The sequence below is a fragment of the Eretmochelys imbricata genome, chromosome 10 (genome assembly GCF_965152235.1).
Source record: "Eretmochelys imbricata isolate rEreImb1 chromosome 10, rEreImb1.hap1, whole genome shotgun sequence".
In the NCBI taxonomy this organism is placed as follows: domain Eukaryota; kingdom Metazoa; phylum Chordata; order Testudines; family Cheloniidae; genus Eretmochelys; species Eretmochelys imbricata.
The window spans coordinates 84,758,056-84,765,025 of NC_135581.1; positions in this window are offsets into that span (position 1 = coordinate 84,758,056).

Sequence of the window (6,970 nt, forward strand, 5' to 3'; positions counted from 1 at the left end):
CCCTACGGCCCCCACCATTGCACTGCCCTCCGCAGCCCCTCTCTGCTCCCCCGGCCACTGCCGCCTGCATCCCCCCCCCACAGCCCCTCGCCGCTCCCCCTGCACCCCCCGCCACAGCCCCTCGCCGCGCCCCCTGCACCCCCCGCCACAGCCCCTCCCTGCGGCCCCTGGAGCCCCCCCGTTTTGTTACCCTCCCCCTGCAGTGACCCGTCCTACAGAGTTGCCCTCCCCCCGCCCCCTGCAGTGTTGCCCTGCCGGTGGTTAGGGGACAGGAGCCCTGCGGCCCCGGGGATGTTCGCGGCCCGGGTCTCTCGCTGCAGGGCCGGGGGCCGCCTCGGGGCTCGGCGGCGGTTTCCTGGTGCGGGCGCCAGGGTCAGCACCCGGGCTGTGGACAGCTCAGCAGGGCTGGCCGGCGAGCCGGGCCCGGGAGCTGGAAGCGGCCGGGGGAGGCTGGCTCGGGGCTGCGGGGAGGGTCAGAGCTGGAGGCGGGATGCGAGCCTGGGCGAGCCCCGTGGCCCGTGTGGCTCGCGCCATCCGGCCCGCCTGGTCCTGCTCTGTTGGTCCTGCTTCGCGCACTGCGGGGCCGAGCTGCCCCTGGGCGAGGGCAGGCTGGGGAGTCTGTGCTGCGGGGCAGGGTAGGTGCGGAAGGCGGCCGGAGCAAAGTCCAAACGCAGAACTGAGCTAATAAAACACACCTAGAAGCCGCTTTCCAGCCAGGCCCTGGGCAAGCCCGCGGCTGGCTGAGCTAACCACCCCCCTTGCGCCAGGAGTCTTGGGTGGGACATAGAATCATAGAACTGGAAGGGATCTCCAGAGGTCATCTAGTCCAGTCCCCTGCACTCCTGGCAGGACTAAGTATCATCTAGACCATCCTTGACAGGTGTTTGTCCAACCTGCTCTTAAAAACCTCCAATGAGGAAGATTCCACAACCCCCCTGGGCAATTTATTCCAGTGTTTAACCACCCTGAGAGTTAGGGAGTTTTTCCTAATCTCGAACCTAACCCTCCCTTGCTGCAATTTGAGCCCATTGCTTCTTGTCCTGTCCTCAGAGGTTAAGGAGAACAATTTTCCTCCCTCCTCCTTGTAACAACCTTTTATGTATTTGAGGACTGTTGTCATGTCCCCTCTCAATCTTCTCTTCTTCAGACTAAACAAACCCAATTTTTTCAATCTTCCCTCAGAAGTCATGTCTTCTAGAGCTTTAATCATTTTTGTTGCTCTTCTCTGGACTTTCTCCACTTTGTCCACATCTTTCCTGGAATGAGACAGGCCGAGGCCCAATCAGCGCGGAGCAGAGCGGAAGAATTACTTCTCATGTCTTGCTTACAGCGCTCCTGCTAATACAGCCCAGAATGATGTTCGCTTTTTTTGCAATAGTGTTACATTGTTGACTCATATTTAACTTGTGATCCACTGTGACCCCCAGATTCCTGTCCACAGGACTCCTTCCTCGGCAGTCATTTCCTTTACCATAAGCAGCTGTGGAGTTTTCCCATAGGCAGGGACCTGCCTCCTTCCAGCCCTGCAGTTGCCCTGGCAATTTGCTCTGTTTCTGAGTCTATTGCTGCTTATTGACCTGCCAAAATGTTGTGGGGCTTTGGCACTTCTAAAAAATGGGCTCAGTGTGTCTTGATTTGCACACACAAAAATGGAGGCACACAGCAATACAGGTGGCTTAGTGCAATGACATTTGCCCTCTGAATGTCCTGGCACTGTAGAGCTCCAGGGAGCGATCACAGGCCTTACCCACCCCGGCCCATGGCAGACTGCGCTGCACTGCAGTGAGCCAAGGGGGGAGGGTGCGTATGCCCCTCTGCTCCAACACTGTTGAGCCCAGAGGCTGTTCTGTGGTGCTCCTCGAGACCAGGTCAGCTCTCGGTGGTTCATGGATCAGGGAGCTTACAGCCAGATTTGTGCCCCACACTCCAAGATGTGCCAGGCACCAAGTCTCTTTCTGCAGCTGTGCAGCAGTCCCAACCCCCACTGCGACAGTACCTGCTCTTTGTGCTCCACACCCAGCTCCCAGCAGTGGGGCCGTTTGAGCCGTTTTCCTAGGAGCCTGGGAAATGAGGGAGGTGGGATGAAATGGGATCAAGGTGGTGGTTGGAAGGAGTGGAGGAAGAAAGAAGATGGGAGACCTCAGCCCTGGATACTTGGGAAAGGAGGCTGGAGGCGTGGGAGGCAGATTTTGCCTGATACTGTTCATTTTGCAATTTGCACAGAGCAAATTCAGAGGGGAAAGAAGGTGTAAATGTTTAACCAGGAGGGCAATTGGAACAATTTCCCAAGGGTTTTGGTGGACTCACCATTACTGATTATTTTAAAATCAAAATTGGATGTTTTTTGTTTTAAATCTATGCTCTGGTTCAAAGGGACTTATTTTGGGGCAGATCTCTGGCCTGTGCTATATGGGAGGTCAGCCTAGATGATCACAGTGGCCCCTTCAGGTCTTGGAGTCTGTGAGTCCATGTAGAGGGCAGAGCAGAGATGGTGGCTCTTCGGGGAACATGGGGACACTGAGTCTCTCCTGGGGCTGGTGAGCGTGCATGGGGAGTGCACACGCTGCACACCCATTAGAATGGCATACGTTTCTCCCCAGAGCTCTGGCCCCACTTCACAGGCAGTGCAGAGGGGAGGTCTCACCATGGTCTCACCCCTTTCCTACACATTCCCACCCTTTTCTGCTGATTTGCTTCCAAGAGGGAGCCAGGACTTAGCTATGTCTTGTCACAAGACTGGGACTAGGGGAAAATTGGTATGAAACAGCCAACAAGACTGGGAGCCCTCTGGGGCAGGGACTCTCTGTCACTGTATTTGTGCAGTATTCAGCACAGCAGGTCCTCCTGATGGTGACTGGGACTTCTAGGCACCATGATAATAAAATAATTATTAACAAGATGTATGCTTGTCTTTTCATCTACGGTTCATGTGTGGCTTTCCTTTTCAGACTGCAAGCTCCATGTAAGCTTTTCAATGGAGCCTCTACCTGGCACGCTCAGCCTCCTGCGTCTCTTCTCCAACCCCCGTGGCTGTTTATAAGGTGTGCTGTGCTGCTGGACAGTTGGATAAGGGAATGAATTATTTATTTCAAATGTCACCTCTGTCTCTTACACAAAAGGTGGGAGCCTGGTTCATAACACTCCCTCGTACTTGTCCAGTTATCTTTGTGTGTTAAGCAAAATAATCCATTCCTCTTATGGAGCTACCTTATCAGCCAGCTGAGTAATACAGCAACACTCTTATCTCTCCTGAGTTCTCCTCTGCTTCATCTCTCTCTCTCTGTTACACACATACCCTATGGTCTGGCTCTCCCCCTGCCCCATAGTGGGTCACACCTCCCCCTCTGTCACCCAGACCCTTCTCCCCTGAGACGTGAGTTGCAGGTATCACACTTCCCTTCTTCCTCTCTGTGGTCCCCATCTGGGACATGCCTTTCAGAAATAACATCCTCTCTCTCTCACTGGATTAAGAATGCACAATGTGGGTAAGACAGAGCAGAACTTCAGGATATGAGTGGCATTAGTTACTGTACTTAATTAAAGTCAGCACTGAGACAAAACCGTGTCTGTCTTTGCTCTGTTCCGGTGACCTTGGTTCTTTCTGCTTAGGTTCTTCTATTTGCATTTCTTGATAAACCACTGCTCTAAGGTGTGTCTGAGCCATGTTTACCTGTTGGCAGGTGCATGTAGGTGGTTGCTGTCACGTAGTTACAGTGACCTTTGGCACCAAGTGCAAGTGTGTGGTAGGAGCTGAAAGCTGCCAACTTGGCTTGGCCTTAATGAGAAACTCAGCATGGAGGAGAGAGAAAATCTGGATTTACTAGTTAGTTTGGTGACTGCCTCTAACTACTAACTTCCGCTAATGCCCTTCTCTCTACTGTTACCTTGTCCTCCCTCCTCCCACTAGGTCTGTTTCCTCACCTGTTGCATATTGTCTCAAACCTTGGCTGTGACCTCTCTGGGGTAGGGGTTGTCTCTTAGCCCTGTGGTAGTTCTCTTATCTGGAGTATTTTATGCATATTTAAAGGATCATGAACACTATTTATCAGTTAATAAAGAGGTTGCCAACTGTATTACATTTGTTATAGAAACCCAGATTCTGTCATATTAACTCAGTTTTATTAGGTGAGTTGTATTTACAGAGTCACCTGGAAAATACCAACATCGACAATTGCTTTTTGCTGATTTTATGTACCAAAGCATTGATAAAAATGTTGAATACCATCAAAACTAAAATGGACCCCCCACACTTGAAACACCCCACTTGAAACACCCCATTCAGTGTTGATTTCTCATTACCAACTAATTTTTTGAGATCTATCAGTCAGTTCTTAATCAATTTTATATGTGCTTTATTGATATTGTATGGTGTAAGTTTTTAACAGAATGTTGTGTGATACTAAGTCAAATGCCTTACCAAAGCCTAAGTATATATGTCAACACAGTTAGCTTTGTCACCCAAATTTGTAATCTGATCAAAGAATGAAATTATGTTCATTTGACAAGACGTGTTTTCCATTATTGATTGAATCCTGTATACATTTTTCAATTATTTTGCCTGAGACTGATGCAGTGATAAGCTGGAGCTGGTTCGCTAGAACCGGTTGTTAAATTTAGAAGCCCTTTTAGAACCAGTTGTCCTGTGAGGGAGAACCGGTTCTAAAAGGGCTTCTTCATTTAACCACTGGCCAAAAGTGGCGCCTTAGGCGCTGACTCCATGGGTGCTCCTGGGCTGGAGCACCCATGCGGAAAATTTGGTGGGTGCAGAGCACCCACCAGCAGCACCCCGCCCCACACCCAGCACCAGCTCACCTCCACTCCGCCTCCTCCCCTGAACGCGCCACCCTGCTCTGCTTCTCTGCCCCCCTCCCCGGGCTTCCTGCAAATTAGCTGTTCACGCGGGAAGCATGGGAGGGCTGAGAAGCAGGCAGTGGCTTCGTGCTCAGGCCCAGGGTGCTCAGACCCAGGGAGGCGGAGCGGAGGTGAGCTGGGGCAATGGGGGGGGGCGTGAGGAGGGCCACCAGCACCACAGCAGGTAACCCGGGGTGGGCCGTGCAGCGGAACTGCTCCCCGCCCCAGCTCACCTCCGGGAAGGGGTACTGGGGGGGGGCGTCAAGGAACGCGGGGGGTTGGATGGGGCAGGAGTCCCGGGGGGTAGGGGTGGGCCACGACCCCCTCGTGGGGTGAGGAGGGAACCAGTTGTTAAGATTTTGGCAGCTCATCACTGGACTGATGTCATGCTGACTGGCAACCTAAGTCATCCTGCTTGTCCTTGTTGAATATTGGCACAACAATATTGAGTCAACAGTGTGTCCTTGTTGCCAAGAAGGCCAATGGCATTTTGGGATGTACAAGTAGAGGCATAGCCAGCAGATCGAGGGACATGATTGTTCCTTTCTATTCGACATTGGTGAGGCCTCATCTGGAGTACTGTGTCCAGTTTTGGGCCCCACACTACAAAGAGGATGTGGAAAAATTGGAAAGAGTCCAGCGGAGGGCAACAAAAATGATTAGGGGACTGGAACACATGACTTATGAGGAGAGGCTGAGGGAAGTGGGATTGTTTAGTCTGCAGAAGAGAAGAATGAGGGGGGATTTGATAGCTGCTTTCAACTACCTGAAAGGGGGTTCCAAAGAGGATGGATCTAGACCGTTCTCAGTGGTAGCTGATGACAGAACAAGGAGTAATGGTCTCAAGTTGCAGTGAGGCAGGTTTAGGCTGGATATTAGGAAGTGGTGGTGGAATCTCCTTCCTTAGATATTTTTAAGGTCAGGGTTGACAAAGCCCTGGCTGGGATGATTTAATTGGGGATTGGTCCTGCTTTGAGCAGGGGGTTGGACTAGATGACCTCCTGAGGTCCCTTCCAACCCTGATATTCTATGATTCTATGATTATCAATCTTCCAGCCTCCTGGAATTCCCCAGTATTCTCAGATGTATTAAGAAGTCACATAAATGGGCCAGAGATTTCTTCCATCAACTCTATTAAGACTCTTGGATGTAAGTTATCTAGCTGAATGTAAGACCTTGGTCTCTGCTTGGTCAGAAATGTAACTACCTGTTTTCACTGCAGATGGAGGATTTCATGTCCAAAGACTCTTTCTTTTCCCAAACTTTGCTCCACCTTAAATACAAGACTGTAATGCACATACTCTAAAAACCCTAAAATGAAGAGATGGGGCATATTGAAGGCTTAGAAGTCCTGAGATTTGTTGCTATTTGAGCAGTGACTGCTTTCTGAGTTCTGAGAGTATGGGACCTCTGTTAGATGGGGTGGGATCTGAGTTACTACAGAGAATACTTTCCTGGGTATCTGGCTGGTGAATCTTGCCCACAATGCTCAGGGTTCAGCTGATCGCCATATTTGGGGTCAGGAAGGAATTTTCCTCCAGGGCAGACTGGAAGAGGCCCTGGAGGTTTTTCGCCTTTCTCTGTAGCATGGGGCACGGGTCACTTGCTGGAGGATTCTCTGCACCTTGAAGTCTTTAAACCATGATTTGAGGACTTCAATAGCTCAGACATAGGTGAGAGGTTTATTGCAGGAGTGGGGAAGGGGGGTGAGGTTCTGTGGCCTGCGTTGTGCAGGACTAGATGATCATAATGGTCCCTTCTGACCTTGACATCTATAAATCTATGAACCTCCCTGGTTACAGTCAGCAGAGCAACATATTGACAAATCTTTAGTGAGCCAGAATTATTAATGATTTCAAAAGTGCTCCTGTAAAGCAACTTTTAATTTTCTCTCTGCTTTCCCCTCTTCTTGTAAAGCTAAAGTTATTTTGCCCGGGTATAATGTGTGGAAGCCACACAATATTTATTTGTTTATATTGTGCGCATCACTTAGGAAGCAAGAGGAAGACCAAGGACAGGGTAGGCCTGTTACTCAATGAGGGGGGAAAAACAATAACAGAAAATGTGAAAATGGCAGAGGTGCTTAATGACTTCTTTGTTTCAGTTTTCACCAAGAAGG